This window comes from Schistocerca nitens, chromosome 9 (genome assembly GCF_023898315.1).
Source record: "Schistocerca nitens isolate TAMUIC-IGC-003100 chromosome 9, iqSchNite1.1, whole genome shotgun sequence".
Taxonomy (NCBI): Eukaryota; Metazoa; Arthropoda; class Insecta; order Orthoptera; family Acrididae; genus Schistocerca; species Schistocerca nitens.
In genome coordinates, this window is record NC_064622.1 from 64,554,092 (window position 1) to 64,581,786 (window position 27,695).

Consider the following 27,695-nt stretch of genomic DNA (forward strand, 5'->3'; position numbering starts at 1 on the left):
AATACAAAACTTAAAACAAATGCAAAATATCTAACTGAGAATAGTCTAAGCCGCCTTGTAGATCAAGCCAATGGAACAAACTCACTGCTCAGAAAGGGCGCACTTATATTTACGTACATCAAAAATCACAGAATATACTTTTATCAAACTGATAAGGAAGTATCAGAACCTATTAGATACCGCGAAGGCTAGTCAAAAAGATAGATGCAGTGAGACGCGAACCAGCAACATATCCCCCAACACCTTACAGTTCTGTGAGTCTGCTTCCTGCGCTATACCGCCCACGACTGTTATACGACCATACTTTGCATCTTACCGTCTCCAGAAAGTTTTAATCGTAGTTATGTTGCCACTGACACTTAATTCTAACAAATTGTACTAAGAACACAGCATTTCTGATGGATCTTCAGTGTCCCGTCGCCTTGAAACAGCATACTTTCATAATACGCAAATTACAATAATACTTTAACCAGGAATAGAACGTTTCCCATCATTTTATTATTACTAATCATGCAAATAACAGCGGATTTTCGAGAGGTCCTCAATTTTCTGATGCTTAAAAAACGGCTTATATACTTATGTGTCTGAACTGGAAGCCAAAATAGCTTCCCGCGACAAAGTACTGAAGACGTACGTGGTGTTCTTCCAACTCATTGGTCAAAGTTCAAACGCACGTTCAGAACATCTGTGATGCTAGATATTGATCCGCACGTTCGGAAAGACTCCCCAGCGTGCTTTTTTAGCGCTGTGACGTCATAAACTCGGAGCGTTTTAATGCACGGTCAACGGGACGACGGCTTAGAAACTAAAACGTGGCTGACACCAACTATACAGTCATTCCAGCGTTGTTCTCAGTGACGCTGGGCTATAACGAAACCTAATAATCCCCTCTAACGCACTCAGAGTAGTTCCAGTTGATTAAGCTCAACTTCTCGCAGACAATTCTAGTGTATTTACGACTACATCCCGCTTTCAATTGCCAGCTTACTCGGAACGCCTTTCTCCAAATGAAAAGAGTTTTAAGCTGCCCGGCCGTCCGTGACTCTGTCTCTTTACAAGATTTCTACGGACGACTGCGAGCTCGGACATGCTGCATTAAGTTGTGCAGTCGGCGGCCGTCGCGTAACTTAACGGCGAATCTCGACTAATTCGCCAAAGTGGAGCGACGCGACGCAGCGGAGTTTCTTTTGCCTTCTGACAATAATTTGAATAGACAAGTTCCCTGCGTTACACCACTTGAAGCAAAATACTCGCCCGTCTGCAAGGACCGGAATAAAAGAAATGAAAAGGATCTAATTGGGCCGTCACTCAGTCCCAGCGAATTAAATTAAGCAGAGACAACGAAAACGCCGCGCCGGAGGCGGCAGAAATTTACGCCTCGAGACGTCCTGTTCGCTGCCGAGAAGTTGAAGTTTCTAAAAAAAATAAATACCGTCAGTTCCGACGGAATTCTCTCAAAATCTGAGCATCCTGAAAAAAAAAAATGAAAAAACTGGCCTCACTCAAGCTGGAAGGCTGTCATAAGGCAGAAGCAATAAGCGTACTATGCAAAATCAAATAATACAAGAATATTTTTATCTACAATTTTAGGAGGGCGGCCTAGTCATTGAGTATTCTGCCTTATTCCAGTACCACTGAAGTATCATGGTGCTGCCATCTGGCCGTAGAATGAAGAGGTCACAGCTACCCAAAGTATTGCAGGTAACGTATAGTGTCTATAATTTCACAAACGCCATTTTTGAGGCGATTTAAAAAACAGTAAATCTTTTTCTTTCATGGTTTCATGGAGGTATGTTCCGTTTCTGTAACTAAATGAAAGGCAGTTTTTGCCACACACGTGTCGCTTCTTTTATTTATGAACACCTTCAGTGGCGATTTCCGACGTTGCCAGTCTCTGTGTGTGGCTCTGGAGATATGTTTACTCGGTCCACGTACTCCAGACAGCCGATTTACGGCCATTTTTTCAACCAAAATTATCACAACACTTCATTTGCAATTTTCCACACAATGGAAAGTGCAGATTAAGTGTTATGATACATATGTGTGAGAAAACGCCGGAAATCCGCCGTATGGAGCACGGCGACTGAATAAACGCACTTTCGGGACCACACAGACTGACTAGCAACATTGGAAATCGCCACTGAAGATGCTTCATAAATACACGAAGCGAAACGTGTGTGGCAACAAAACAAATGGTTCAAATGGCTCTGAGCACTATGGGACTTAACCTCCGAGGTCAGCAGTCCCCTAGAACTTAGAACTACTTAAACGTAAGTAACATAAGGACATCACACACATCCGTGCCCGAGGCAGGATTCGAACCTGCGACCGTAGCGGTCGCGCGGTTCCAGACTGTAGCGCCTAGAACCGCTCGGCCAGGCAACAAAACAAACAGCCTTTCATTTAGTTGCAAAAACGGAACACACCTCCATGAATTTTGAAGCAACTAAGGAAGACGATATCTTTCTTTGTTTCAAGTACGATTTGCGCGTTTTCAGTGTTTAATTACTGTGGGTCCAGTTCAAGAAAAGCCACAAACTGCTTTGGTGCGCACAGTATAAATCCATTGTTATGGCGCAGAGGCAGTTTCGTTCTGTTTCCAAGAAAGTAGCACCATACGCCAAGAGGATACAATATGGCACTGGCAGTTTCTAGATACTGGCAGCATTCTAAAGTGGCAGGTGAGGGTAGGCGTGTCTCTGAAGAAGAAGTTGAGAATGTTCGCCTAGCGTTCGTGCGAAGTCCACGAAAATGAATTCGTCAGGCTTCACAGGAAATCAGAAACCACGTGCAGCTATTCATAAGGTTCTCAAAAACCGGTTGCGTCTGCATACATAGAAGGTGCAGATACTGTAGGCCATAAAGCGCGATGAGAAGCAACTGCTATATGGATTTGCACGTGAAATGCCCAACCGAATCGACCGGAATCCTACTTTCTCGTCGTGTAATGTTTTCTGATGAAGCCACATTCCATGTCTCTGGACCTGTGAATAAACATTACCTTTGCATTTTAGGGTCACAGAATCCATATAGTATCAGGGAAAAGGTGCGATATGGCCCGAAAGTGAAGTTTGGTGTGACCTGCCAATGAAGTGTTGTTGTAAGTATGGGTGAAAAAACGCCGAAAATCGGCCACCTGGAGCATGGAGACCGAATAAACGCACCTCCAGGGCCCCACAGACGGACTAGCAACATTGGAAATCGCTACTTGCTGAGGCGACTGTCACAGCAAACGAGGTACCTAGACATGCTGAGATTGTTCGCTTTTCACCACGTTAGACACTTGCAACCAAACCTTTGGTCAAGATTTTAAACAAGGCTGAAACAGCAACTGTTGAAAATCTTCATGGTAAATGATAACACCCAAACAGTTGCAGGATAAAAATTTATTAAAATCCTTAACCACAGTTTGGGTTTATCTAAATATACATTCATCAGAAGCAAAATACACCTGAACAGGAAAACAGCGTCATTAGTAAAAACTTAGTACCATAACTGAGAAAGAAATAACACTTATAGCTTAAGTAACCGTAAAATTACCAAAGTATTACAAGCACAAGAACTTTTAGTGCCGGCCGGAGTGGCCGTGCGGTTCTAGGCGTTACAGTCTGGAACCGAGCGACCGCAACGGTCGCAGGTTCGAATCCTGCCTCGGGCATGGATGTGTGTGATGTCCTTAGGTTAGTTAGGTTTAATTAGTTCTAAGTTCTAGGCGACTGATAACCTCAGAAGTTAAGTCGCATAGTGCTCAAAGCCATTTCAACCATTTTGAACTTTTAGTCACTTGCTAAAATCACATCCTGCAGTGGAGATACATAAAACAATCGTGTAAAGGCGTCGTCAGTAATTAAAACATCATCTCCATTTATACAACATAATTATGAAGAGAAGGTCGATGCGAACGCGGCATAGCATCAGAACTTCGCCTGTGAACTAGCGTGAAGAGGCTGTGGAAGCCCTAGGGCAGACAGTTTCACCAAGAGAGGGCACTTGTGGAATGCGCGAGAATCTCGCGTAACTTAAAGACTAAAATACATACTAGCGAAAACAACCAAAATGTTATAGTAAAACGAAACCATCTGTCGTCGTGAATACAACACAACAGAATCATTTAACCACACATGCACATCGAAAGCTGCGAACAGCAAACCTCAGAAATACGTAAAATCCCAACAAGACAGGAAAGGCGCATCTCACGAGCATCAACAGGCAAGAAAACTAACTTCTAGTCAGCCAGACTATACAAAAAAAGATTAGTCAAGTGTATTACTGCAGGAGAAGTGTACTGTGAAGGCGACTGAAGATTTGTGCTTAAAATTTGAATAAATAACTTAAAAAATAAATACTGCATATTTCGGAGGACAACACGACCTCCATATAAGACGTAATACAAACTTTAGTCAAAGATATATAATTTTACCGTATGCCGCTTCCTATAAGACTATCGGCAAACTATCAACGGTCTGTAAATTTACTTTAGAACAGTGGTGATCTGGATAATAATACGCGCACTGATTCAGCTAATGACCTTCAGTGTTTATGAAAGCGTCGTACTGGCTATTTAGATTTTATGACATACCCGTTCTGTACTGCTAAACAACAGGTATGGTTGCACTCGACATAAAGCAAAAGCCTCCTTCAGCATTTTTACCGTTTTGCCTGCAGAAGCACGTGGCGCAGAGCGAACTCACATGTACAGCTACCATGTGTTATTGTACATTGTACTGTAAGTGTGATCGGCGTAAAATTTTTAAAAGTGTGTTTCTAACGATGGAATCAACGAAAAGAAGGAAATACGAAGCAAGATAAAACAGGCTAAGGAATCGAACAATTGTGCCGCAGCAAGAGCTTTGGAAGTGACAGAGACGATGGTAAGACACTGGCGGAAGAATGAAGATGCTATTAAAAATGCCAAAGAAAAAGGGTTCTGTGAGGAGAAGAATAGCTTGCTGGCCAGAGACAGAAAACAGAACAGAACTGTTATGTTGCTACAATACATATGATTGGGATTTATACAATGAAGTGGGCACCAGCCAATCCAAAGTATGGCAAAGAATTGACAAAAAAAATCTGATAACTTGGCAAAAAACAAAAAAAATGTGTAGAGATTACCTAAAGATTTTGACCACAAAGTTACGAGTATTCCTAAGTTTGTTATTCGTATGAGGCAAAAATAGTATAACTTTCAACTATCTCATATTGGATATATGGATGAAACACTGATGAACTTAGACACGATGAACAACAGGAGTGCTGGTTCTGCAAGGTTCGCAGAAGAGCTTCTGTGAAGTTTGGAAGGTAGGAGAGGAGGTACTGGCAGAATTGAAGCTCAGTTGGTAGAGCACTTGCCCGCGAAAGGCAAAGGTCCCGAGTTCGAGTCTCGGTCCGGCACACAGTTTTAATCTGCCAGGAAGTTTCGTGTCAGCGCACACTCCGCTGCAGAGTGAAATCTCATTCTGGAATATAACTGTGGAAACAAAAGGCGTAAAAACTGTTCAAGACAGAAGTACAGGCCATGAAAACACCAGGTTTACAGTAGTATTAACATGCATTGCAGACGCAACAAAGTTAAAAATCTATGGTCACCACTCCTAAAATAAAATTTCACCAAGTATTTTTGTACATTTTTACGAAAAAAGACGGATGGACGAGAATGGTGTAAAACTGTGGATGGAAAATGTGTGCCAGAGGTGACGAGGTGCTCTACGAAATCGCCCAAGTTTGTTGGTGTGGCAGTCACGTAACTGAGACTACCAAAAATCACATGGGACGAAGCAGTACTAAGATTGCTGTTGTTCCGAGTGGTTTGTCTTCGATGCTACAAGCTTTTAGAGGTCTCCCTGAATAAACCATTCAAAGAACACATGCGTGAACAACGGAACAATTGGATGATGAGTGGGGTAAAGTCGTATACCAAAGCCGGAGCTATGCGGGCTGCATCACTTCATGTTTTGTATCATTTCGTTATCAAATCATGGGAGCGAAAAGTGAAAGTGGAAACAGTAATCAAATCCTTCAAGAAGTGTGGGCTTTTCAATGCTATGGATGGTACTCGGGACGATTTGTTATGACACACTTATGACGAAGTGGAAATCGATTTAAAAGATGCAGAAAGGGACCCTTATGATGAGCTTCTCAACAACGAAGGTGAAGTACTTGAGGAGCTGCTTTCCTTAGATGATGACTGAGGATTTTGCAGCGTTTTAACTGCATTAGTGAGTGATTTGTTTTATTTTATAATGGTTTTAATTTACATAAATTTCAATCTATGTTTCATAATTGTCGTATAAGGTTAGCCGATGACATTGTAATTCTGTCAGAGACAGCAAAGGACTTGGAAGAGCAGTTGAACGGAATGGACAGTGTCTTGAAAGGAGGATATAAGATGAACATCAACAAAAGCAAAGCGAGGATAATGGAATGTAGTCGAATTAAGTCGGGTGATACTGAGGTAATTAGGTTAGGAAATGAGACACTTAAAGTAGTAGATGAGTTTTGCTACGTGGCGACAAAATAACTGATGATGGTTGAAGTAGAGAGGATATAAAATGTAGACTGGCAATGGCAAGGAAAGCGTTTATGAAGAAGAGAAATTTGTTAACATCGAGTATGGATTTAAGTGCCAGGAAGACGTTTCTGAAAGTATTTGTATGGAGTGTAGCCATGTATGGAAGTGAAAAATGGACGATAAATAGTTTAGACAAGAAGAGAATAGAAGCTTTCGAAATGTGGTGCTACAGAAGAATTCTCAAGATTAGATAGGTAGATCACATAACTAATGAGGAGGTATTGAATAGTATTGGGGAGAAGAGAAGTTTGTGGCACAACTTGACTAGAAGAAGGGATCGGTTGGTAGAACATGTTCTGAGGCATCAAGGGATCACAAATTTAGTATTGGAGGGCAGCGTGGAGGGTAAAAATTGTAGAGGGAGACCAAGAGATGAATACACTAAGCAGATTCAGAAGGATGTAGGCTGGAATAGGTACTGGGAGATGAAGAAGCTTGCACAGGATAGAGTAGCATGGAGAGCTGCATCAAACCAGTCTCAGGACTGAAGACCACAACAACAACAACAACAACAACAAGGCGACTTAAATTTTGGGTGCCTTTTTTCTATGCTTCAACTATCGTCTTATCTGCCGAAATGTAGAGCAAGTTCGGTTTCTCTCAGGTACCTCTCAAACTCCTGCAGTGATAAACAAGCTGTCACCTCACTTGTCAGTAAAACGTCTTTGTCCTTGACAGGTTTCATTCTTTTTCTCCCCTGGCCGTGTATATTAGACTTCTATTACAGGACTGACTAAGAGACGGAAGTATGAAGAGTGTCCCAAAATACAGCCCTCTCCCGTATAATTAAAAATGCAGCAATCACTGTGCCTTTGCGTACGAAAATACGTTGTACTGTTGACAGAGCGCGGTAATGCTGAGGGTGTGTTTCGTGAGCAGGATAAACAAGTGGGCCCAAAGTGGAGGGCGGCGAGGCCCACGGGCTGCTGGCAATGAGAGACGCATTAGCAGTGGAGCAGACGCCGTGCGTCGCGACGGCGTATTTCGAGTCACGACTGCCATCTGGGGCTGGAAGCAGCGGCTGGGGCGGAACAAAGAGCGGAGAAATGTCTCATTAAAAGAAAGCAGCAGCCGCAAATTATCTGGTGAGGCGGGGCCAGGGAGGGCAACCAGAGGCAAGCAGAGGAAAAGAAAGCAAGGCCCAGCACAGCCGCCTACAAAATTCTCAACACGCAGATTCACACGCTCCTCCGCCTTCAGCACAGGCATACTTGTGACTGCCACTGTTTAAGTTCTTACGAAAAGCAATTAAGAAAGAAACAGTATCTCGTACAAATCGTTTTATTGCTTTTCAGATCGTTCGGTTTAAAATTTCTTAAGTTTTCCTTTCCTTCTAATGAATTCTGGAACATTCTTTGTACTTCGATGCTGGTACTCTTAAAAACCCCCGGATGAAAAATGATGCCGGCCAGGGTGGCCGAGCGGTTCTAGGCGCTACAGTCTGGAAACGCGCGACCGCTACGGTCGCAGGTTCGAATCCTGCCTGGGGCATGGATGTGTGTGATGTCCTTAGGTTAGTTAGGTTTAAGTAGTTCGAAGTTCTGGGGGACTGATGACCACAGCAGTTAAGTCCCATAGTGCTCAGAGGCATTTGAACCATTTTTTGTACCTTAACCATGCCTAATTAGCTGTAAAATTTTATTTTATATTTCAACAGCTTACTTCCACTGGGAAGCTAAACGTTGGTAGTGCATCAATTACGCGCCATCAGCGAGATGTCACATGCATATTTTGCATAGTTTGTGTTAGAATGTGCAGTTTAAATTATCTTATATACAAAGTCCGACCATTCTTGCTGCTCACTGCGTCTTATTTTGTCGCACTGTTCTGCATATTATCACGGCCCACTATCACCCAAATCATCACCCTCCTACAGCGATATCTCCGCTTGGTTTCATCATAATACGAAATTTAACAGGTAACAAAGGTCAGGGTAAGGTTTTGGGTGAAGTTTTGTTTCAATTCAATCCTAACTGCAAACTAACCATGATTATTTTTACTCCCGCTGCAGCCTTTGTCATTATTCCACCTCCGAACAATTAGCATTCTGAGGTAAAATGCAATCTAGCATTGGTCTTTACTCTGATACCCTTGCGGGATAAATCACACAGAGTACTAAAAAAAAAAAAGCCGTAATTGTCTTGGAAGTGCTTTGCGAATGAGCCACTTTTGTTTACTTCAGTCCGTATTAAAACACCCGAACAGGTTATTGCTGCTCCTGGCTCTTCAGAATATATTCAAGTTTCGTCTTCTGTTACTGTGCTATACAATATTTTACGAAATGTTTTGATTATTTCCCCTAAACCCAAGTCTGAATGTAATGAATGACTACAGCCAGCATGACTAATAATACAAAACAGATAATCAAATAGCATTGCAGAATGTGGTGCAAAACGTAACCACATATTACGGACAACACTTATACTGAGGTGACAAGTCATGGGGTAGCGATACGAAGGTACTAACACGTACTGGAGTTATAAACGGGCAGTGCATTGGCGGACCTGTTATTTGTACTCAGGTGGCTCATATGAAAAAATTCCTAACGTGATTATGACCGCAAGACGGGAATTAACAGACTTTGAACGCGGAAAGGTAGTTGAAACTAGGGGCCTGGGACATTCCATTTCGGAAATCGTTACCGAATACAATATTCCGAGACCCACAGTGTCAAGACTGGGTCGAGAATACAATATTTCAGGAATCGCCTCTCACCACGGACAACGCAGTCGCCGAAGACCTTCACTTAACGACCGCAGCGTTTGCTGCGGCGAAATTTGGTGTTAATGGGCTGTGGTACCAAACGACCAACGCAAGTGCCTTTGCTAACAGCACGACATCGCCTGCAGCGCCTCACCTGGGCTCGTGACCACATCGGTTGGACCCTAAACGACTGGAAAACCGTGGCCTGCTCAGATGAGTCTCTGTTTCCGTTGGTGAGAGATGTTGGTAGGGTTCGAGTGTGACGCAGAGCCAGCGAAGCCACGAGGCACTGTGGAAGCCGGCGGTGCTTCCAAAATTGCGTGGGCTTCGTTTACATGGAATGGACTGCGTTCTCTGTCCAACTGGATGGCTGTAGAGACAGGATGGCTCAAATACTTCTTTAAGTAGTTGAGTCCATGTCACTTCTTGTTGCTGCAGTACGCCGAGCAAAAGTAGTCCGAGACGATGTTAGGAGGTCTCCCATGAGTTTTGTCACCTGAGTGTATATTGTATGTTTTCAAAGTTCAACTGTCGTCGTAAGACGTGTATATTTCCATTGTCTATTGTCAAACCACAATGTATGAAAGATGTTTATATTTTATTAATAGGATTAAGCAGGAATAATTAATATTTGTCATGTTGGAAATAATTGTGGTAGCAGGGAATGTCTGCATCAGAGTATTGTTGGCAAGAGAGACCGCAAATTGATATAATTTTAAAAAGGGCGGGAGAGACCGCGTATGGATACATTTTAAGAAAAGAACGGGAAAGACCGCGCATTGATACATTGTGTAATGGTAGCAGGGATTGTCTGCACCAGAAAGCATTGTTGGCGGGAGAGACCGCACTTTAGCGTTCGTAGGAAGTCAGTAGTAAGCGAGATGTGAAGCGAGTCGGTAGCAGGTCTGAAGCGAGAGGTTGAGAGGAGCGGTGTGCCTGCCAGCCACTAGATATGATTTACAAGAGATTATAAACGGATGTACAGAGACATCAGCTAACTATTATCATAAGAGGAATTATTTTCTTTGCGAAACTCAAGACTACTGAAGGTATGTTTGCGCAATGCTAGTTGTAAGCTTACTGTAAAAAGTAAGTCCCATTTGAACGTTTGTAAAATCATTTCATTACCAGCAGTAAATATTTGAAGAAACGTTTACAGAATATAATTTTTGCCAGCAATGTTGCATTACTGATTATAATCCAGCCCAAAAATCATCAACGTAAAACTTTGCAAAAATTTTATTGTTGTCAAGAAAAAGTGTAACTATGAATTACGTAACGTCAGTCAAATTAATTAAAGAATAACGTCAGCTTTGCTATTAATGAATAACGTCAGCTTTGGTAATAAATACAGCCACTTATTATGACAGCCCACCAGCAGTTAATACAGTATAGTAAACCAGAGTAAGTATATTCATGTCGCAGTTTAATGTGGCAGTCAGATGGCGATCCAGTAACAGTAAAAAAGGTAAGGAACAGTTCTGCGTTACTGTAAATAACGACTGAGGGCCACAACGACGACACATTCTATGTTTCGTCGAAATAATCATAAAATCACTTTTAATAAGCAGCAATTAAAATTGTATGCGAAGATTGAGAAAGAGAATTAATTTCAAAGGGAAGATTTCATTTGTTATTATTAAGCAAGAGATAGAAATCCTAAGGAAACGTTTCATAGGTTATTGTAGAAGGGAAGGTTGCGTAAAAAAAAAAAAAAAAAATAATGAGATATCGAGGAGACGGGAAGGCTTCATCGTTTTTTATTCTCTATATTCTTTCCTCAGTTTTTTTCCATAATTACATTCTGTCACACCTACATAAATTTGGATAATACCAGCAGAAGGAGCAGCTCATTTCCTGTATCACTGACATGCCACTTTTATAGGTGCAGTAACTGTTCACGACATTATTTACGTGAAAACTTATTTCATTTTAAGATTGTGAGCAAGCTATACATCCAAAAATTTATTATGAGATATCATTTTCATCAGCAGCTCAGTGCCCATCCTTAATTCTCTCCAGATATAAGACAGTGAATAAAGATAAAAAAGCTGTGATTCGGACTGGTGAACGAAGTTACAAGTTGCTCGTTGCAACTGAGGAAAAATCCGGGTGTCGTCTGTAAAAGCAGGAGACGTCTTGACCTGGATTCGAACTCGCCACGTTTGAAGACGCGAGATCTGTGTCACTCTGGGTGGTGATTTAGGCGCTTGACTATCGGACCTAGAAATTTTCGCGTCTCTGGACACTTGCACTTCCAATTATTTTCCTGTGAGTCGCAACTTCGACTCGTTTTTAGCTACGAATAGTTACAAGCAGTACCTGCGACTATGTAAATTTTTGTTGATTTTCAAGCCATTATATGGGAAGGTTAGAGTCACATTAAGGTCAAAATAACGGCACCAATTAGGTCTTCACCGGTCCACGATTGAAGGTACGGAGTTCACTGATAAGTAGTGGCAACAGTAACCTCGTTTTTGTGTGACGCTATACCCATCTATAGAACCTAAGAAAATTAACTTCTGGTTACAGAAGTCAATGAGAGTTACCAAAATTTTATTCACAGGGGCAGACAGCGACCAGTGCAATCACGACCCTATGAGGTAGAAAAGAGTCAAAGAGATTATCTGACGGTCGCGTTGAGAAGAATTTTTACTGTACCTCCACAGAGTAACAAATGGTTCAAATGGCTCTAGGCACTATGCGACTTAACATCTGAGGTCATCAGTCCGCTAGACTTAAACCTAACTAACCTAAGCACATCACACACATCCATGCCCGAGGCAGGATTCGAACCTGCGACTGTCGCAGCAGCGTGGTTCCGGACAGAAGCGCCTAGAGCCACAGAGTAACTCGAAACTGCTTTAGAGCTTCGGCAACGCCACGCAATCCATCGGGAAAAGGTTTGTTCCACAGCTAAATGTTAAAGCAAAATCATACGTACTGCTTTCTTCGATATTCCGAAGAATGCCTTGATCTCATTGTAAGTCACATGGTGATCCTATAGATTACATATACCAATGGAGTGCACCTAGTATAACGTGTACGTCGCCAACATCAAAATGAGTTCGTTCCGTGACTTCAACATAGCGCTGTTTGTTTACATTTTTCGCTACACCCGGAACTTTAGTATTACGTGTATTTGTCCTGTATTCACACATTTATAATACATTACTCAGAGGTGCCTTATATGTTGAAAAATATCGAGACACACTTTCATACAGAGATAATACAGTAGGTCACTGCGTAGCCATGTATTCTGCCTGACAAGAAAAAGTGGAGCACCCAGAAAACATGGTCGGATGTCAATGTAACTTCGTATATGTACATACACTGATGGAAAACAAATAGCAACACCAAAAAGTAACACATGTCTGCAAAAAAATATTTTTCGAAAGTTGTTTGAAATTTGATAACTGACTTTCTTGTACTTTTCAGCGCTGATTTCAAAAATGTAATCCATTCTTTTCTGTCACATCAGGTTTTCTACAAAAAATGGAGTATTTTTTGGTATAACAACAAAATTTAAGCAATTTATCACATTTTTTCGAACGTTGTAAAATTTTATTTCATTTATAAATCATGTTCTAAACTACTTTCCCAGTACACTTCTATTTCTCTTTAAGCTCATAAGTCCTTATAATAACGCTTTCGCTTTCTGCCGAAGCTTATTTTATTGCTTTTCCGGCTGTGGACTCGTTGAAGATCATCTCTTTTTCTCATCTAGCAGTAGTCCGCTGTCTTGACGTTCCATCTTCCTTGATGAACGTGAGGAACAGGGCGAATGGCTGATTCAGTGTTAGGGTAAGAAATATCCTTTTTGTTTTTCAAAATGAAAGCTCGTACGTTCCAAGAACAAAAATAGCAGTCATCACTATGATTTTTGGGCTCCCTCCAAAACCATTGGTATTCCAAAACGTATGGACTGCTTTTTACGCTGAAACCATTGCATCAGTTGTTCAACACACACTGAACGAACTTTGTGTGGGGCCCAAGGCTTATCTTGATAGCCTAACTTTATACCAAAATAGGTGAAATATACTTTTTCAATCAAATCGAAAATGTTTCTTTGTTGCTTTCAACGGTATAGTTACCACAAATGTAGGAGAAGCAATCTGGCGAGTTTATACATCCTATGGTAGCCATTGTCCATAAAACAACTTCACAAAACAAGAGACCAGTCACTACTTTAAAGCGCTAGCAACAACAACACGTGAACAGCACAGAGTGAAGAGGTACTGTGAACTGAAGGACAATACCAGAAGCTCACTGCTTGGTGATGGCGGGGAAGGGGCAGCGCGACAGACGGGTACTGACATGAAAATACTGCTGGTTTCCCCTAATTACTCTTTATTTTACGTGTATCTAGTATTAAAAACGGCTAAATAACAGTTTACGGAGAACCTAAAAACCAAAATTCGAACTCACTAGAGTGCTGAAATATCGAAAAAGCTAAAATTAGACAAGCAGTTTGTGAAATAACTACGTGACGGAAGTTTTTCATTATTTTTCCCGACATCAGCGTTGAAAACACTATAAAAATCACTTTACAAATTTGAAACAATTTCTGTGTCGCACACCTGTGTAATTAATGTAAATGAAACTTCGGAAATACCTTTGTCTAGGTAACATATTTAAACGATTAACATTGCAAGACCACACGTTAACGTAAAAGCGAGATACGCCATTGCAAATGCGAAATTCTGGTACTTTAAAAACCGGTGTAACCACAAGAATGTTGAATGGAAGCATGCAAACGTGCATCCATTGTGTTGTACAGGCGCCGGATGTCAGTTCGTGGGACGGCGTTCCATATCTGTTGCACTTGGGCGGTCAACACTGGGACGGTTAGTGCCGGTTGCGGATGATGCTGGAGGTGTCGTCCGATGATGTCCTGTATGTACTCCAGTGGAGACAGATCTGGTGATCGAGCAGGCCAAGGCGGCATGTCGATCATCTGTGTAGCATGTTGGGTTACATCAGCCGTATGAGGGTCAGCGTTATACCGTTGGAAAACCCCTGTGGAATGCTGTTCTTGAATGGCAGCACAACAGATCGAATCAGTAGAAAAAATGTTCAAATGTGTGTGAAATCTTATGGGACTTAACTGCTAAGGTCATCAGTCCCTAAGCCAGGGTGTATACCAGGACAAGACAAAAAAATTCCCGGATTATTCCCGGATATCCCGTTTAAAAAATATGCCTTTTCCCGGACGAAAATACACTTTTTCCGTGCTAAGTGACAGTAGGTTTTCCGTAAATTTTCCCTCGGACCTGTAAAACGTATCAATTCTTCGAATGGTTAACGTTTTGTACACTCGCGTAGAACTTCCCGGGAAAAAAAAACAGGGGAGAGAAGTTTTGGAAAGACTTAATGAAAAAAAGAGAGAAGTTTTGGAAAGACCTTTGATATGCAGCAACATACGCTGCATATTTTCGTATTACGAAAGTACCATGGACCTTGCTGTTGGTGGGGAGGCTTGCGTGCCTCAGCGATACAGATAGCAGTACCGTAGGTGCAACGACAACGGAGGGGTATCTGTGGAGAGGCCAGACAAACGTGTGGTTCCTGAAGAGGGGCAGCAGCCTTTTCAGTAGTTGCAAGGGCAACAGTCTGGATGATTGACTTATCTGGCCTTGTAACAATAACCAAAACGGCCTTGCTGTGCTGGTACTGCGAACGGCTGAAAGCAAGGGGAAACTACAGCCGTAATTTTTCCCGAGGACATGCAGCTTTACTGTATGATTAAATGATGATGGCGTCCTCTTGGGTAAAATATTCCGGAGGTAAAATAATCCCCCATTCAGATCTCCGGGAGGGGACTACTCAAGAGGACGTCGTTATCAGGAGAAAGAAAACTGGCGTTCTACGGATCGGAGCGTGGAATGTCAGATCCCTTAATCGGGCAGGTAGGTTAGAAAATTTAAAAAGGGAAATAGATAGGTTAAAGTTAGATATAGTGGGAATTAGTGAAGTTCGGTGGCAGGAGGAACAAGACTTTTGGTCAGGTGATTACAGGGTTATAAATACAAAATCAAATAGGGCTAATGCAGGAGTAGGTTTAATAATGAATAAAAAAATAGGAGTGCGGGTTAGCTACTACAAACAGCATAGTGAACGCATTATTGTGGCCAAGATAGATACGAAGCCCACACCTATTACAGAAGTACAAGTTTATATGCCAACTAGCTCTGCAGATGACGAAGAAATTGAAGAAATGTATGATGAAATAAAAGAAATTATTCAGATAGTGAAGGGAGACGAAAATTTAATAGTCATGGGTGACTGGAATTCGTCAGTAGGAAAAGGGAGAGAAGGAAACATAGTAGGTGAATATGGATTGGGGCTAAGAAATGAAAGAGGAAGCCGCCTGGTAGAATTTTGCACAGAGCATAACTTAATCATAGCTAACACTTTGTTTAAGAATCATGAAAGAAGGTTGTATACATGGAAGAACCCTGGAGATACTAAAAGGTATCAGATTATATAATGGTAAGACAGAGATTTAGGAACCAGGTTTTAAATTGTAAGACATTTCCAGGGGCAGATGTGGACTCTGACCACAATCTATTGGTTATGACCTGTAGATTAAAACTGAAGAAACTGCAAAAAGGTGGGAATTTAAGGAGATGGGACCTGGATAAACTGAAAGAACCAGAGGTTGTACAGAGTTTCAGGGAGAGCATAAGGGAACAATTGACAGGAATGGGGGAAAGAAATACAGTAGAAGACGAATGGGTAGCTTTGAGGGATGAAGTAGTGAAGGCAGCAGAGGATCAAGTAGGTAAAAAGACGAGGTCTAGTAGAAATACTTGGGTAACAGAAGAAATATTGAATTTCATTGATGAAAGGAGAAAATATAAAAATGCAGTAAATGAAGCAGGCAAAAAGGAATACAAACGTCTCAAAAATGAGATCGACAGGAAGTGCAAAATGGCTAAGCAGGGATGGCTAGAGGACAAATGTAACGATGTAGAGGCTTATCTCACTAGGCGTAAGATAGATACTGCCTACAGGAAAATTAAAGAGACCTTTGGAGATAAGAGAACGACTTGTATGAATATCAAGAGCTCAGATGGAAACCCAGTTCTAAGCAAGGAAGGGAAAGCAGAAAGGTGGAAGGAGTATATAGAGGGTCTATACAAGGGCGATGTACTTGAGGACAATATTATGGAAATGGAAGAGGATGTAGATGAAGATGAAATGGGAGATACGATACTGCGTGAAGAGTTTGACAGAGCACTGAAAGACCAGAGTCGAAACAAGGCCCCCGGAGTAGACAACATTCCATTGGAACTACTGACGGCCTTGGGAGAGCCAGTCCTGACAAAACTCTATCATCTGGTGAGCAAGATGTATGAAACAGGCGAAATACCCTCAGACTTCAAGAACAATATAATAATTCCAATCCCAAAGAAAGCAGGTGTTGACAGATGTGAAAATTACCGAACCATCAGTTTAATAAGTCACAGCTGCAAAATATTAACACGAATTCTTTACAGACGAATGGAAAAACTAATAGAAGCCAACCTCGGGGAAGATCAGTTTGGATTCCGTAGAAACACTGGAACACGTGAGGCAATACTGACCTTACGACTTATCTTAGAAGAAAGATTAAGGAAAGGCAAACCTACGTTTCTAGCATTTGTAGACTTAGAGAAAGCTTTTGACAACGTTAACTGGAATACTCTCTTTCAAATTCTGAAGGTGGCAGGGGTAAAATACAGGGAGCGAAAGGCTATTTACAATTTGTACAGGAAGCAGATGGCAGTTATAAGAGTCGAGGATTTTTGCTATTTGGGGAGCAAAATAACTGCTGATGGTCGAAGTAGAGAGGATATAAAATGTAGACTGGCAATGGCAAGGAAAGCGTTTCTGAAGAAGAGAAATTTGTTAACATCGAGTATAGATTTAAGTGTCAGGAAGTCATTTCTGAAAGTATTTGTGTGGAGTGTAGCCATGTATGGAAGTGAAACATGGACGATAAATAGTTTGGACAAGAAGAGAATAGAAGCTTTCGAAATGTGGTGCTACAGAAGAATGCTGAAGATTAGATGGGTAGATCACATAACTAATGAGGAGGTACTGAATAGGATTGGGGAGAAGAGAAGTTTGTGGCACAACTTGACCAGAAGACGGGATCGGTTGGTAGGACATGTTCTGAGGCATCAAGGGATCACCAATTTAGTACTGGAGGGCAGCGTGGAGGGTAAAAATCGTAGAGGGAGACCAAGAGATGAATACACTAAGCAGATTCAGAAGGATGTAGGTTGCAGTAGGTACTGGGAGATGAAGAAGCTTGCACAGGATAGAGTAGCATGGAGAGCTGCATCAAACCAGTCTCAGGACTGAAGACAACAACAAGTTGGAATTGCACCAAACACAGCGCGTTAGTTTCCCGAGCGTTGAAACCGAGGTTGCGATGTCCTTTCGTAAGCCAATCATACAGTATCTCATGCCACGTGATCTCGTCAGCCGATGACAGCAGATATTCAGAGCGTAAGACACGTGTTATAGTCAGCCAATAGCAAGATCACTGGTTAGCAGCGCGAACACACAAAGAGAAAAAGTTAACGGTTTATATTAATTTACATAGGATAGCTACAAGAAAAGCTAAGCTTTCACACCGTAATATTTATCTTTTTTGCGTGTGTTATACTTTAAGATTCATCACACAAATGTGCCAGTAAATTTAAAATTATTACAAATGTCTGGGCTCGAAATTCTTGTAAGTGGCTCGTCCTCGAACTGCTCATTTTTAAACGCTCTGTGATTTAGAAATCCATCCCACTTTCTCACACATAACATAATTCATCTTGTGTAAAAAGAAATTTACTTTGAACGTAACGCTTTTCGAACCACCTTTCGCAATACTATCTGGCAACTGTTAGAAATAGGTTCGATTTACCAGTTGCCAGAGAGCGCCAGAAAACAGGCATTATTGCGCGTGAGCGACTGCAGTGGTGTAGGAAGCCCACATGTAAATATGTATAAAGCACTAAGAGAGCTTACATTACAATATAAAAGAAACAGGGCATCAGAGGATACTCCCAAGAGCATCGGAATTTCGTAAATCATACTACAATGCATAATTCGGCTTGAAGTGCACATTGGTTTTTTCCAGATTCCGGTCGCAGGTTCGAATCCTGCCTCGGGCATGGATGTTTGTGATGTCCTTAGGTTAGTTAGGTTTAAGTAGTTCTAAGTTCTAGGGGACTGATGACCACAGATGTTAAGTCTCATAGTGCTCAGAGCCTTTTGAAATTCAGAGAACAGTTGGAACTAACTAAGACGGTGGAATGAAACGCTTCGTTTCAAACAAAATGATTGCCTCAGGTGAAAGATTAATAAAGCCAAATTTATTTAGCAAACTTGCAAAAATAACTCCATTGTTCTGCGAGGCGATTATGCTTGACTGCTAATAACTTGGAAATAAAATAAAATCAGAAAACTGAAACTAAAAATATATTTTTGCCCTCCGTAATTATTTGGATGTATTTTAATTCACTTGATAGAAATCCGTTTTGTTTTCATTTGACGTGGGAGCTGTAAACGAAGAGAAGCAGCGAAATCACTTAACGTAAAACATGGGTCGCGTGGAGACTAATCCCCTTCACACTACAACTCTGCGCATGAGCGAATCTGGCAGCCAGGGCGCATCTGGCTGCTTGCTGCTAATGCCTATACAGCTAACAGTCACACTTCAAGTAGCGGGAAGCGAAGAAGGTACTGCATACGCAGGTCAACTTCGCATGGGCATCAGCTCGCTGGCGACTGATCAAACGTACCTAACGTGAACAGTTGTGACGTCATGCTCGTAGTAAGCAGTTTATTGTTACGAAGAATTACATCTGCATCAATGCTCCGCAAGCCAACTGACGGTGTGTGGCGGAGGGTACCCTGAGTACCTCTATCGGTTCTCCCTTCTATTCCAGTCTCGTATTGTTCGTGGAAAGAAGGATTGTCGGTATGCTTCTGTGTGGGCTCTAATCTCTCTGATTTTATCCTCATGGTCTCTTCGCGAGATATACGTAGGAGGGAGCAATATACTGCTTGACTCGTCGGTGAAGGTATGTTCTCGACACTTCAACAAAAGCCCGTAACGAGCTACTGAGCGTCTCTCCTGCAGAATCTTCCACTGGAGTTTATCTATCATCTCTGTAACCCTTGCGCGATTACTAAATGATCCTGTAACGAAGCGCGCTGCTCTCCGTTGGATCTTCTCTATCTCTTCTATCAACCCTATCTGGTACGGATCCCACACTGGTGAGCAATATTCAAGCAGTGGGCGAACAAGTGTACTGTAACCTACTTCCTTTGTTTTCGGATTGCATTTCCTTAGGATTCTTCCAATGAATCTCAGTCTGGCATCTGATTTACCGACGATCAACTTTATATGATCATGCCATTTTAAATCACTCCTAATGCGTACTCCCAGGTAATTTATGGAATTAACTGCTTCCATTTGCTGACCTGCTATATTGTAGCTAAATATTAAAGGATCTTTCTTTCAGTGTACTCGCAGAACAGTACACTTGTCTACATCGAGATTCAATTGCCATTCCCTGCACCATGCGTCAATTCGCTGCAGATCTTCCTGCATTTTAGTACAATTTTCCATTGTTACAACCTCTCGATACACCACAGCATCATCTGCAAAAAGCCTCAGTGAACTTCCCATGTCATCCACAAGGTCATTTATGGATATTGTGAACAGCAACGGTCCCATGACACTCCCCTGTGGCACACCTGAAATCACTCGTACTTCGGAAGACTTCTATTCATTGAGAATGGCGTGCTGCGTTCTGTTATCTAGGAACTCCTCAGTCCAATCACACAATTGGTCTGATAGTCCATATGCTCTTACTTTGTTCATTAAACGACTGTGGGAACTGTATCGAACGCCTTGCGGAAGTCAAGAAACACGGCATCTACCTGGGAACCCGTGTCTATGGCCCTGTGAGTCTCGTGGACAAATAGCGCGAGCTGGGTTTCACACGCTCGTCCTTTTCCAAACGCATGCTGATTCCTGCAGAGTAGATTTCTAGTCTCCAGAAAAGTCATTATACTCGAACATAATACGTGTTCCAAAATTCTACAACTGATCGACGTTAGAGATATAGGTCTATAGTTCTGCACATCTGTTCGACGTCCCTTCTTGAAAACGGGGATGCCTGTGCCCTTTTCCAATCCTTTGGAACGCTACGCTCTTCTAGAGACCTACGGTACATCGCTGCATGAAGGGGGGCAAGTTCCTTCGCGTACTCTGTGTAAAATCGAACTGGTATTCCATCAGGTCCAGCGGCCTTTCCTCTTTTGAGCGATTTTAATTGTTTCTCTATCCCTCTGTCGTGTATTTCGATATCTGCCATTTTGTCATCTGTACGACAATCTAGAGAAGGAACTACAGTGCCGTCTTCCTCTGTGAAACAGCTTTGGAAAAAGACATTTATTATTTCGGCCTTTAGTCTGTCATCCTCTGTTTCAGTACCATTTTGGTCACAGAGTGTCTGGTCATTTTGTTTTGATCCACCTACTGTTTTGACATAAGACTAAAATTTCTTAGGATTTTCTGCCAAGTCAGTACACAAACTTTACTTTCGAATTCATTGAACGCCTCTCGCATAGCTCTCCTCACACTACATTTCGCTTCGCGTAATTTTTGTTTGTCTGCAAGGCCTTGGCTATGTTTGTTTGCTGTGAAGTTCCCTTTGCTTCCGCAGCAGTTTTCTATCTCGGTAGTTGTACCACGGTGGCTCTTTTCTATCTCTTACGATCTTGCTTGGCACATACTCATCTAACGCATATTGTACGATGGTTTTGAACTTTGTCCACTGATCCTCAACACTATCTGTACTTGAGACAAAAGTTTTGTGTTGAGTCGTCAGGTACTCTGTAATCTTCGCCCTACGGCCTTTGACATAGCTTTGCTATTTGCAGACGCTTGTGCGTTCACGGTGTTTTATTGTTGTAAATTGCGCATTTCCTTTGCCACTAAAGTTGTATTTTTTTCCTCTCGTTTATATTTTATTGATGCAGAATCTTTCTCCAGTAGCACGATATAGTAACATTCTTTGCTGGAGAATCAGTTCTCACCAGTCAAAATTACAAAAATTTAACTGAAAGCTAAAACAATGAAAAATTCCCGGAATTCCGAAAAATTCCCGGGTTTTTCCCGGTTATCTCCCGAATGAAAAAATTCCCGGGTTTTTCCCGGGTCGTATACACCCTGCTAAGCATACACACTACTTAACCTAAATTATCCCAAGGACAAACACATACAATCATGCCCGAGGGAGGACTCGAACCTCCGCTGGGACCAGCCGCACAGCCCATGACTGCAGCGCCCTAGACCGCTCGGCTAATCCCGCGCGGCGTATCAGTAGACTTACGAACAAATTTCCAGGCAGGGTGCGTGGGACAGACATGCGAATGGTACTGCTGACATACGAAATCGCCCTCCAGGTGTAGGTACAATGTGTGTAGCACTCAGATGAGTTGGTTACAGGCCCGAACTGGTCTCCTCCTAACCAACGCACGGCCACGACTGACACCGAGGCAGAACCAGCTTTCAACAGAAAACGCAGCAACCTCCACCCCGTCCTCAGTTAGGGGTCGGTGGAACGGACGTTGCAGGGCGTCTGGCTCGGAGCTATGTTTGAAGTAATCGATTTGTAACAGTTTGTTGTGTCACAGTGATGACAACTATTGCTCAAGTTGCTGCTGCAGATGACGTACAATGTCACAGGGTCATAGGCTGAACACGGTGGCGGTGCCACGTTGTCGTCCAGGGCCCCGTCTTCTATCGACCATACATTTTAGTGACCACCGTTGCCAGCAGTCACCTACAGTGGCAACATTCCTGCTACGTCTTTCGTCAGTATCGAAGAAGATACTTCAAGCTTATCATAGCCCTACTACATAGCCTCTTTCAAACTGTGTGTGAGATGTCTCTGTCGCCTTGAAGGCGTTCTTGTCTAACGTCATCGCAAAGGCAACTAACGTTCACCACCGTTACAGGTTTATTTAAAGCAAAACCTGACTTGCATCCTGATAGTGGCGCTACTGCCGCCACTCTGAGGCGTAGCGCCGTATAACGATTCTGCCTTGGAGGCGGTTAAGTGGGAGATGTGTCTCAGAGCTGGATAGTGACAGATGGTGACGCGAGACTGGACGCGCACGTAGTTTATGTATCAGCCGATAGAGGACAATATCGGATGGGGGCTGATTTTAGTTTCGATTGTGCTCACTAGAGTGCACTAAAGAAATAGAATGTTTTTCATAAACTGTTCTAGTATTTTCATAAAGTGTTATTGATGTGTCGGCAGCTGGGCCAACACCTTGTAGATAGAGGTGGCTTAAAAAGGCACGCGAGACTAACGCAGACGGGCGTGAAGTACTGGAACAGGATACGTAATTAATGCTATGAAGAAAAGAACGGAGCTTCTCATATACTTATCTTTAATTTCTTCTTGTACATCTCTATGGTGAACACAAGTGAGACTCTAATTACAATCACTGTAAGGCTAATGGCGCCTTGCTAGTTAGTAGCCATTAACTTAGCTGAAGGCTATTCTGTCTCTCGGCTAATGAGAGAAAAAGGCTTCGTACGTCTAGTCGCTAGCTCTGTCGTCCGTACAACTGGGATGAGTTCGAGTCAGTCTCTCGAGACCTGCCTTGTGGTGGCGCTAGGTTTGCGATCACACAGTGGCGACACGCGGGTCCGACATGTACTACAGGACCGCGGCCGATTTAAGCTACCACCTAGGACGTGTGGTGTCTGGCTGTGACACCACAGTTATTATATCTTTTTGTGTATGTAAAATGTTATAAATGTGTTTTGGCAGTATGAATGATGCGTGAATGTGGTTTAAGGTTAATATGGAGATAATTGTTTAACGAGTTATGTAGTAGGATTTAGTGTGGGAACATTTCGAAGAAGTACGGATATGGACAAAGGGGATTTTTGTAGAATAGATTTGTTAAGTAGGTTTATGGTAAAGGGAAAGTTAATTCAGGCATAAATAACGACAGTAAATAACTTTATGCATAAGCAAACCTTCAGCATATTACATAATTACGTCGGTAAAAAGTGCAGTCGTGAGGTTTGCGACTGGTTATGGATGAAAAGCGAGGACTGATGCGGGAGAGTGTTGTTTTGCTATTGGCTGTTGAGTAAAGTGACCAATGGTAAAGGAATATTCTTCGCGCGTCTTTCTCTGCTGGTAGAGAAGACTTCCAGTATTCTAGAGTAGAGTCGGAGCCTAGCCATGAAACAGTTCGGACGTGTGTAGTAGTAGTTCCGATGGAAACGATAAGTTGCCGGATCTAGCAGAGTTTCATACATCAAGAGTGTTGTAAAGTGACGGCATTATAATACCGATGTGTGTGTAGTAATTTCGGAATTTTTAAGTGATTTTGTGACGAGAAAAGACATACATTCCGCGTGGTGTATTGAGCAGGTCGGTGGCTAAAAACTGTGACTGCATTTGGTACCGACAGACTTAATATTTGGCGAGCATTCTCAATCAAAAACAATCAGTATTTTTGTAGCTATTACGTTTTCGGGAAATGCAACACCATAAACTTGCTAACGTGGGTGAAAGGGCTTGTGAGTGACAGTGTTAAGGCAAGCACGGGCTTGGCAGTGATACTTGTTCACCTAAGTTTCAGAATATATTAATTGAGGACAAAATTTCCAACTTTTCATTTCGTGTGAAAACTTTCGCCCGAAACGTAGATTAGTGACTTACATTGCAGCCAGGTTCACGTCGAAGTACAGTAGGTTTCACTCGGCTTTCCTACTGATGATCTGCTGAGACAATGTTCACAGGTAAGTGCAGGTTCGTCGTAAAGGGACGGAAAGAACCGCGCCACCGCAACTCTAATGCAACTTGCGCGAAATTTGAGGAGACAAACACGCCTATCAACTTCCGTTTACATCACACAACCCCTCCTTAGTGTTGCGATTTGTTTTTTCCGTCAGTGTGTCATAGGCGGGAACGTACGTATTTAGACTTGCAAATCTCTGTGACAGTTAGACCGGCCACGAGAGTGCATTAGTGTTGTTCATGTTTAATGTTGTTACCGGGCGTGCTAGGGTCAGGAGTTGTGTGATCACTGTGAGGGAGACTGGTGGAGATCAGCGTTATCACGGCCTGGGAGTTTTAAAGGGGGGGGGGGGGGGAGTCTCACTGTAGGTCCCCATTCGGTCCGCCGCTCGAATCGTGCTGCATCCAGATTTGTGGGGTTTTCGGATCGGCCAGTGGTCCGATCTTGGACTGGGCGGAAATCTGAGGGCAGGCACTCTCGTCATCGAGGTTCTAATCCACCACGTCTGGCACCGCAAGGGAGGATCGTCGTGTAGTGCACCAAGCACATCCTAACACCGTCGCATCTGCACCTGGCGTCCTGTGTTGTACTGCACCATTGGTCGACGCCTAGCTGCGGAACCACTGTCCCGTGCGTAGGCTACTGAAATGGACCACTGAAACCTGGGCTACAGTTCCTGTGAGTTGCACAATCAAACACACAACTTTATTTTTCTAAGAACCACTTGTTTGCAATTACATGCTTTTTTAAAATTTTTTACCTTCTAATTTTAATTGCTTTTAAGCCAGGCCTTCAGCCGTTCTTGTTTTTGGTGTGGTTTTGTGGCCTTCAGCCCATAAAGCATCGAAAGTGTTCTTCAACTAGGCCTTCAGCCATATCGTGTAATTGCGATCTATTAAAGCAATGTGTAAATAAGTGGTGGTTAGAAAAATAATGTGTTTGATTGTGCAACTCGCAGTAACTGTTTACTGCCCCATCCACAATAGTAACCTTATCCTGTGCACTCTCTGAGTACCTAACAACCAGGTTTCAAATGGTAGCAGAACGTGGTTACGATCCACGGCCCTCTGGATTATGGGCCCAGTTTTCCCCCCCCCCCCCCCCCCCCTTGTAAGGAGAGGTGAGACAGGTAGCCAAGAGTTGAAGTTAAATAATCTGATGGCAACCCAAACTAGGGACGGCCCAGGACCGATCAACAATATAACCAATTCCCTTCCATCCGACCAATGGCCCAACGATGGAAAATATTGGCCGAGGACGAGGATATGGACAGCACTACGTCTTCAGAAATTGCCGAGGGAACAATAACCACTCTAAGCAAAATACAGCCAAACAACTTAAAAGGCTGTCGAACCACACAACTTTCCAGACAGCATCAACACAACGAGGAAAGACACACTGCCAGAAAACTATGCAAACGACCAGGGCAGGTAACTGAGGCGTTAACGGCCGCAGGGCAGAGAATACCGCTGGTTCACATCACTGGCAAGTAACACTTTTTTTTCCACTAGCTGCTTATATTTTATGACCCACCGTCTAATTTCTTATGGTGAGTCGTATGTTGCCCGTTAGCCGCTGTGACTGGGTCCGGGGTCCGGAGTGACTGAAAGTAACACCACACCGGCTCCCGTCCCCACTCGCACCGTTGCCCGTGTCCCGCCACGTGGAGGCGGGCTCTGTTTAGTTCCATTTGATATCTTTTTTTTTGTGCAGCATTAGAAAAACTTATAACTAATACAAAATCAAGTAAGATATTAATAAACAAAACGAAATTAAATAAGTAACAGTCAATTTAATAATTAATCACAATATGCGAAGACGGCTGAAAGGTTTCGCTGGTTCCAACACATATGTTGCTGCTAGCCCGAACGGCCAAATAAACGAAGAGATGTCACAATAGTTGAGGTTCCGTAACAGGTTAACTGATCACTCAACTTCAGCGTCCAGGTTCGGTGGGCAAAGAACTTAGTCGCTCTCGCAGCTATCGCCTCACGATCCGACAGCGCGTGCACACCGCCACCGGTCCTGGCCTGGCCCGACACCGCGGAGACTTCCTCGCTGCTCCGTCCCAACTGACTGACTACTACACACACCACCCCAACCCGGAAATACTAGCGGTCACGAAGGTACTAGGATCGATAAGCGCTGCTGCTGCTGCCATTCAAGGAGGCAAGCGAGCAACTTCGCTACGCCAGTAATTAAGAAAGAAACAAGACGCCACTCGATGTGACAAAAACGCCAAAAACAAACGGCACGTACGCGAGCTGCGAGCTGCACACGGCTCAACCACGACACAAAAGACTGGCTTTGGAGAGGTGGCGCGACCGCGAAGCATGGACTGCTGATGAACGGTGTAGCACTGCGTTCAGTGATGAATAGCGGTTCTGCACTATCGTGGACTATCATGGTCGGCGAGTAGGGCAACGACCTCAACACAGGTCCATTCTCCCAATGTTTTGGAGACGAACAGTGGTGTCAACGTGTAGTGGGTCATCAAGTATAATTTCCAGTTTCGGCTGTTTGCGTTTGATGGAATTTTGACGGCGCAATGGTACGTCAAACACATCTTGCGTCCTCGTGTGTTACCTCTTACTAGACATTACCGTCCTTTGATTTTCAACAGGTCAGTTCTCTTCCACCCATGCCAAATGTCTCTGTGAACCGTCAGCATGATGTTGAAGGATTCCCATGGCAGGGAAGATCCCCAGAACTATTCTTGATACAACATATGCGGGTCCACCTCATACGTCAACTCTCTCCCAGTGCGTCTTCAGCATATCACAGACAAAATCTGAAACAGTTCTGGGAAAGCTTGTCTCGGGAGAGAATAAAACGGCTTTTTTTTATACCCTTCACAAACAAATCAGTGCATACACTATATGATCAGAAGTATCCGGTCACCCCAAAAATATACGTTTTTCATGTTAGGTGCATTGTGCTGCCACCTGCTGCCAGGTACTCCATATCAGAGACCTCAGTAGTCATTAGACATCGAGAGAGAGAGAGAGAGAACAATGGGGTGCTCCGCGGAACTCACGGACTTCGCACGTGGTCAGGTGAATGGGTGTCACATGTCTCATACGCCTGTACGCGAGGTTTCCACACTCTTAAACATCCCTTGGTCCACTGTTTCCGATGTGAAGTGGAAACATGAAGGAACACGTACAGCACAAAAGCGTACAGGCCGACCTCGTCTGTTGACTGACAGACCGCCGACAGTTGAAGAGGGTCGTAATGTGTAATAGGCAGACATCTATACAGACCATCACACAGGAATTCCAAACTGCATCAGGATCCACTGCAAGTACTATGGCAGTTAGGCGGGAGGTGAAAAAACTTTCATTTCATGGTCGAGCTGCTGCTCATAAGCCATACATCATGCCGGTAAATGCCAAACGACGCCACGCGTGGTGCTAGGAGAATAAACATTGGACGACTGAACAGTGGAAAAACGTTGAGTGGAGTGACGAAACACGGTACACAATGTGGCAGTCCGATGGCAGGGTGTGGGTATGGCGATTGGCCGGTGAACGTCATCCTGCCAGCGTGAGTAGTGCCAACATTAAAATTCGGAGGCGGTGGTGTTATGGTG